Source organism: Biomphalaria glabrata, chromosome 17 (genome assembly GCF_947242115.1).
Source record: "Biomphalaria glabrata chromosome 17, xgBioGlab47.1, whole genome shotgun sequence".
Classification (NCBI taxonomy): domain Eukaryota; kingdom Metazoa; phylum Mollusca; class Gastropoda; family Planorbidae; genus Biomphalaria; species Biomphalaria glabrata.
Window position 1 is genome coordinate 14198646 of NC_074727.1, and position 8196 is coordinate 14206841.

The 8196-nt window shown below is 36.7% G+C and overlaps 1 protein-coding gene across 5 annotated transcripts in view; it reads right to left on the minus strand.

The window, feature by feature from the left end:
- The window catches only part of LOC106070128 (two pore potassium channel protein sup-9-like), a 169141-nt gene that overhangs the window by 90095 nt on the left and 70850 nt on the right, over positions 1–8196 (minus strand). Inside the window, exon 2 of one of the 5 annotated variants that reach the window (XM_056015356.1) lies at positions 6980–7062. The exons of the other annotated variants lie outside the window; for them this stretch is intronic. The gene's annotated coding sequence lies outside the window, so the exon portion shown is untranslated. The remainder of the gene's footprint in view (positions 1–6979; positions 7063–8196) is intronic. 5 annotated transcript variants of the gene reach the window in all.

Here is an 8196-nt window from a genome sequence, read left to right on the forward strand (position 1 = left end):
GTCTGTACGACATGGCAACGAGCTCTTGGTTTCTAAACTTCGCACAGGCTGTGACGTTGCAGGTCAGTGTTGAGGCCTTGTATTACGAATGGTCTCGTTTCGATACGCAGACCAAAGCTCAGACAAACCACATGCTTCATTACGTTCAAGAAGATGATCAAATCTTACCTGTTCAACGCGTATTTAGATTTATCTACAGAGGCGTAGCTTGGGGGGGGGGGAGGGGGAAAATGTGAACCCCCCCTTAGGCCCCCACTTAAAGGAGGCCCCCAAATGAGTGGGTTTTTTTATATTAAATATTACGCAAAATGCAGGGGCCCCCGAAGTCCCCGGGCCATCAAATGATGGCAAAGTCCTAGCTACGCCACTGTTTATCTAGTTTACTCTTTTTCTTAAAATGCCTTTTACGTTCTCCCCACGTCATGAGCCTACATTATAAGTTTGTTAACAGCGCTACATACATTGTTATTATTGATGTTAATAATATTTATTATTATTATTATTATCGCCTTTCCTAAACAGCAGTGAAAAAACGTTGGCAGGTTTTCTGCACTAATTTACATTGCAGTGCTCACAAGAAGATGGCATGAAATCAAAGAAGTAAACAAAACACAATTTCAAAACAATATTGCAAGCAGTTGTGGCTTCGTATTGCTTTAGTTCAAAATAAATTACTAGCAGTAAAACATGTCGACTGGATTTTCTAGACTGATTTTGTATTAAATGGGCGCGTACTTTTTTTTTTCTTTGGTGAGTGACGTCATAACACACGTCAACGTCTTCTGCATCTGTTTTGATTGTCACTTGTTGTTGTTTTTTTTTCTCTAGGATAGCATAATTACTTTGTAGACAAGTGGCGAGACAGACAGACAGACAGACGGACAGATAGATAGATAGATAGATAGATAGATAGATAGATAGATAGATAGATAGATAGATAGATAGATAGATAGATAGATAGATCTTGTTTTTTTTTCGTGATTTGAGTCCCGGACTTGACCTCAACCAACTGGGCACCGCTTATAAGAGTCCCCTCAGCTTAGAGAATTTGGACTACATACTAAATGTTACAGAACATTGGATTTGTCCTATTGAAATAGGTATATTGATTAGTAACGGGTCTTTAAGAAAATGTTATTGTTATTTACTCAAAGCATGGTTGAAATTTCGAGATACGTAAGCACTCAAGTTTTGAAACAGAAGAGTGGATAATGAAAGGGAGTAGATTTGGAAAAAAAAATGCCTGTTTGAGACATTTCTTTTTGAAAACTTATAAAAGAAAGTCAGAGGTTAGAGAGCCGACAGTTCTATTGATATCTAGTGAGCAGGTCAGTTTAATCATTGGAGATTTTCACGATAAACTAAACACATGTCAAGGACGCTCAATTAAATTCACTGTTGTCAAGTAAATAAAAATAAAATGAGCTACAAACGGAAGTGATTAGAAAAGTTCTATCTTCAGTGCTAAAGAGTGCACACTGATATTATACAATTTTTTAGAACTTCTTTTATTCTTTACACCGGATACACCAAAAAGCTACCTATTTATAGTGTTTCCGCCATAGCATAGATGAAAAAACAAATCTAATAGTAACATAAGTCCATCTATTAGCAATCGAACTATAAAAAAAAAACAGCTTCCTCCAGCACTAATCAACAAAACCTGATTGGACACGTGCGTCAAGTGACGAATTACAAAACAAATCTGATTGGTTGGGCAAGAGCATCATGTGATTTATTTTTAGCTCGCTATTTATTGAGATAATTGTAAATAAACTACAACCGACTTACACCCCCCCCACCTCCCAAGCAAAACACGAAATCTGAATTAAAAATTAAATTCAACCCACAAAATATTCATGCCACTCACACAGAAACCTGGCCATCTTATATCTTCATTTCAACACCAACTTAAAATAATGACCTATTTAACCTGGGTTAACACGACCTGTTATGCTAATTAATTAAACACACATGGGTGTTTTAATAAGCTTTATTCATTCAGAGTTGTATTAATTTTTTTTTTTGGTGTCAGAAATTGTGTTCCAAAATATTGTTGCTGTTTTTTTTGGGGGGGAAAAACATGCGCACTCAAGTAAAAACCAACTCACAAATAAAAAAAAAAAAAAGCGTTTAACACAGTAACAACAAACTGAATAGTAATAATAAGCTAAAGTAATACAGTCAGGTATGCATATACTATTAAGGAGTGGTCGTACCTTAGATTAACTTTTTAAAACTGATTTGGTAATTAATTATTAGGGTTCAAAGAAGAGTTAATTGAGGTCAGGTGATCTGACCACCTAGACTATGCTTCAGGCCATCAGAAATTTGGACACTGACCGCCTAAAGTGTATGCTTTAGAAAAAGGTATTTCCGCATCTAAGCCCTATTCACTCAAGAGTTAACGCGTGTTTGATTGGACATGACATAAGAGGAGCAAAAATCAGATGAGAGTATTGTCTAATTCCCCACTGTTTTGATTATTACCATTAGAGTCGTCTTATTGGAAGTAACATAAGTTTTATGCAGTTATTGCAATTTGGCTGAATCAGCAGATCTAACACAGAAAGAAGAGCGTCGTGTGGAACAAAATTCAAAAGTTCATGCCGTTTACCAGAACATTTATTACGTCCGACCTGGAACTACTGACCGTCTCTTAGTATTGCATCACCAACTCAAGGAGTGTTTCTGTTTGTTTTTTCTGTAAGTTTCGATGTCTTTCGTTATTTGGATTTTTTTTATTTTTGGTCTCTTAGTCGGATCAAATGTCTGTGAGCTGGAGATGTCAACATCAAAACACTTTCAAGCTAGGCAGAGAGAGAGAAAGAGAGAGAGAGAGAGAGAGAGAGAGAGAGAGGGGTTGGGAGTGAGTGAGAGAGAGAGAGAGAGAGAGGGGTTGGGAGTGAGTGAGAGAGAGAGAGAGAGGTTGGGAGTGAGTGTGAGAGAGAGAGAGGTTGGGAGTGAGTGAGAGAGACAGAGAGAGAGAGAGAGAGAGAGGTTGGGAGTGAGTGAGAGAGAGAGAGAGAGGTTGGGAGTGAGTGTGAGAGAGAGAGAGAGGTTGGGAGTGAGTGAGAGAGACAGAGAGAGAGAGAGAGAGAGAGAGAGAGAGAGGTTGGGAGTGAGTGAGAGAGAGAGAGAGAGAGAGAGAGAGAGAGAGAGAGGTTGGGAGTGAGTGAGAGAGACAGAGAGAGAGAGAGAGAGAGAGAGGTTGGGAGTGAGAGAGAGAGAGAGAGAGAGAGAGAGAGAGGTTGGGAGTGAGTGAGAGAGAGAGAGAGAGAGAGAGAGAGAGGTTGGGAGTGAGCGAGAGAGAGAGAGAGAGAGGTTGGGAGTGAGTGAGAGAGAGAGAGAGAGAGAGAGAGAGGTTGGGAGTGAGTGAGAGAGAGAGAGAGAGACTGTGAGGGACGCGAGTTGGTAAGAATGAAAAGTAAAGAGGTAAATCTAGTATCAAGTTACTTGAAATCAGGGACTAACAAAGAAACAGAAAAGTACGCGTTGGAAATAGAAAACAAAGACCTACTAAAGTCCAGTACGGGAGACTGGGAGAAATAGATGATTTTAAAGAGAAAGGAATTCCTTTAGTCCTGGATTTGTTCGATGAATCAAAATGATACATTGCTGTCAAACATGACTTGTAGCCCTACTAATAATACAACATATTAAAATGTGAGAAAAATTAATGTATATTCGTCACAAATATTTTTCGTCATATGAATAAACAGATATAGATATATAGACATCCAGATTCAGTGATTCCTCGTATAGAAATGAGGGCTGGGATCACCCGCGAAAAACAAAATTTCCGCAAAGTACAGGAAATATATTTTTTAAATGCATTTAGCAAATATTTAGACCTTTAAAACCCTGTTTGTAACCAGAAGACTAAAAAGCAAAATAGCAATACTACAAAATAAAACAACGCTAAAACATTTATTTACAAATACAAATAATGTAATTTAAAAATACTCGGAAAGGATTTAGCTTTAAGTAAATTTCACTCAGACTAAGTAGGGCTGATATTTAAAAAAAATATTTTTTTTTAATGTACACAAAATAATCGAATGATATTTTTAGGCACCTAGTCTAAAATTACTTTACGGTACACAAATAAAAACAAGCAATAAATAAAAAGGAATACTTATTGGAACCAAAGCTTATCCAAGGGGAAATAACCGCAAATTGCTGCCCTTTGCCTGAAGATAATATATTTCATCACCCTTTCTGTTAAATAAAACAAAATTAATTAATTAGTACTAAATGATTAAATGACTGGTTAATTTTTGGATTGATTCGTGTCTTGTTATCGTCTATGAATAATTGTGCAACTTGATACGAGAATGGGAAGTGGGAGATCAAACATTAAATGTAATGAGGGGACTACATCTATATATATACACATCACCCGTTAAGTAGCATTATTCACCTTATTTCGAAATCAGACAAAATAATTAATCCAACAAATATTAATGAACTAAATGGGTTTTTTTTTATTGATTCATGCCTTGTGAATAACTGTGCAAAGTTTTAAATTTTGTAAAAAAAAAAAATGTTTTCTTTTACACACCCACTCCCATACTTAGAGGATGAACAAGATATACTCCATTCTTAAAATCAACAACATTGAATAATATATGCACCACAAAGATTCCGAAAACAAAATCATAAAAATTTGTGTGAACTATTCTTTCTTCCCAACGTACTGATAAAAGCAACAAAAAAAAAATAAAAAATAAAATTTTAATGAAACATCATGGCTATTCATCTTTCACGGTTAGAGGCGCGGTGGCTGAGCGGTAAAGCTTTCAAACCGAAGGTCCCGGCTTCGAATTCTGATGAAGACTGGGATTTTTTATTTCGGGATCTTTGGGCGCATCTAATGGTTACCTGACATTAATTGGGGAAAAGTAAAGGCTGGTGGTAGGTGTGCTGGTCACATGACACCCTCGTTAGCCGTAGGCCACAAAAACAGATGAGCTTTACATCATCTGTCCTATAGACCACAAGGTCTGAAAGGGAAACTAGTTAGGCCAGGTTCACATCTAACATTCACTTTCACCTATCCTTTGATCTGCGTGACCATTGGGGCACTACACATGATCTGTTAACCTTCTTTCTCCATTCTTATCTCTCATTTATCTTTGATATAATTTCATTCGGATGTTCTTTCTGAAAATATTGAAGCCCACCTGGGTGGACCACTGGTCGTGCGGTTTGCGTGCTGGACTGTCGTTCGGATTTATCGACGGTCGAAGGTTCAAACCCTGCCTGTTCCCATCCCCCGTCGTCCTGCGGGAGGTTTGGACTAGGAAGTAAAGTACCTTCAACTCTGAAGGATTTTCCGAATTATGTAAAACATTTTACTTCGGGGGCCGATTTTGAGTTTGTGTTTCCACACAAACTGTCTTTGTAACCTTGTTTAATACTATCTTTCAGGATTGCTTACATTTTTCCCTTAATGTCCGCGAATGTTATCTTATCTTATAAAATACAGACGTTACTTCAAATCGCGAAGCAGCTAATCCGCGAACGATGAACCGTGGAGTTCTGTATTCAGGAATATATTTAGATTTACTTATGGACATATTGGTCATATAGATGCACCTGGATGATGTAAGGATATATATTTATATTTATTATGTTGTGTTATAGAGATACAGGTAAAGATGTATATGCAAAGATATAAGGAACTGCATATACACATATTGGTAGACAATACTTATAGATACACTTATATAGATTACTTAGATGAGGTTTCCAACGGCATTTTAAAGACAGGGAAAAAAACACGGATATGACCTTCTTGTTTCCCACTAGGCCATCCAGAATATATTGGTAGATAATACATATAGATACACATATATAGATTACTTAGATAAATACAGATATAGACGCACAATAGGGAAAGAATAGATCTAATCCAGGAAAGTGCATGTTTAAAGGAAATTTACTTTGACCAGGTTTCCAATGGCATTTTCGAGACAGGGAGAAATCGGATGTGACCTTCCTGTCTCCAACTAGGGCGTCCAGGACAGCATACAAAATACACACGGGCATGAGGAAAACGAAAAAATTGGATTGTGGACTTGAAGGAAAGTGTTACAGAACAAAACGTTTTGTTATGTGATCTAGTTTATTAATAGTCCAATCAATGGTTGTTGTTTATTATCTTATAGATTACAGACGAAAAGATAATTACGTCCGACAAATGTCAATCAAGGCCATTGGATTTCCAGGCTGATTCAGGCAACCCATTCCCATTCTCCTATAGCATTGTGGAAGAAAGAGAGCGGAGCTTCTAGACTACGTGCACGCATAGTAGCATGGAAAAATAAATGTACCATTATGTTTATGTCTTTCTGAGTATTCTATTAGTTTTGGTATTACGTAAAATATGGTTCAGTGCTTTACTTTTTAGTCTTCTGTTGTGAGGTGTCTCTAGTTTGAATGATTTTACTAATGCTGTTAACAATTATTCCATAAGCAAGTCTGTCATCTCGAGGTACGAACTAGGATAACTTTTTTTTAATTAAATAATTTAACAAAGCTTCTATCAACTCACTCTGTCTGGTAAAAAAGTTTGTACACGTTATTTCTCCCACTCCCAATCTTGGATCAAGTTTAAATTTTGCACAAATATTTCATGTGTCTACCAGACAAAACAAGAATCAATAAAATAAAAAATTAGCAATATCTTAATTAACTATTGGTAATTTTATTGTTTTGTTTGGCATTGAACAAGAGGAAGAAATACTTAACAGATATGTTGGTATATGTTGAATTAGTCCCCTTGAGGAGACCTGAGTCCTGAGTGAACACGTTTTTTTTTTAGTACATTTAAAAAGCGATCACGGTAACATTCACCCAGAAACCCACGTCTCCACTTCCCCTTTTTTTTTCATTTGGTCCAGAAAAGTGATAGAATAATAGCGCACAGCTTAATAAAAGCTTTGATTTTTAAATAGGTACATGATTATCTTACTTGTACATTGTACTGCATGATAAAGTTATTTAACTTGTATGTTGAGTTGTGATGCTGATTCAATGCCTGGTTCCATCAATGGCCTGGAAAGAAGATGTATGGTGTAACTCTAAATAGTTCATGACAGCTTTGTGTTAAGCCCAGTAATAAATTAGCTTGACCAACAAACTAGCAATGAATCTCAGTAAATAACAGTGGAAAAAGGGGAGGCAACATAGTTTGCAGAGATAATAAAAGAATTTATGACATCATTCTTGTTTCCCCTTTTCATTCCTTGGATCGAACCAGCCGAGAACATTGACGACTTACTACCGAGATTATATCATCTTAGTCTGTCTGGTCAAAAAATTGTCTCGAGACCAATAATTATGGAAGGCCTAAAAAATGACATGCCACGTCACAACCTGTGGGCAGTTAAGAACAATTGCTCTATGCCACGTCGTACAGACCTGTGACCTACTTAACTCGAAGAATAAGTTAGAATATATCAGTAGGCCCTAGTAGCGTCTTTAAAAGATAAACACGTCGCACAGAGGGTCATTTTTGTAAGAGAATACAATAAAACTTTTAACAATTTAATACGTGCCTAAGTGACATCCATGCGGCCCTTATTTTATAAAATACAGACGTGATTTCAAAAAAGAAGATGATTACTGAGGTCCTACCGGCCCATTTGGGTAACGGCCCATCTGAAATTTGCGCGAAAGCCCATATGACAAGTCCGATCCTGCCTCTCACTATTACCCTCCCCCCCAACGCTATTTTTTTTCACTCACTTTTTTTTTCATGTATAAAAAAAAAAAAATTAAAAGAAGACCCTGGTCTAATGTTCGTAATTATATATATATATATATAATATATAATATATATATTTACTTTACACATTTTGAAAATCAATATCTCAACCACTGAAACTAAATAAAAAAACAACAGAATTGTGACTGTAAAAGCTGAAGGTTGCTATGTGACAGAACACAACATGTCACTGGAGTAAATCGCTTCTCGGACGCAATCTAGATCAGATTTCTAAATTTAGAGAGCATAGATACAGGTTTGAATCAACAATTAACACATGTTTATGTTGACAAAGAAACTCATTCTTTCCCCCAATTCCCTTTTCTTCTCGTCTGCAGCTGTCTAGCGGAGCAGACGACTCTATCTCGTTTTGCGCGGGAAACATTCATCAGGTGGTAAAAGTGCAGTGTCTGATAAAACGA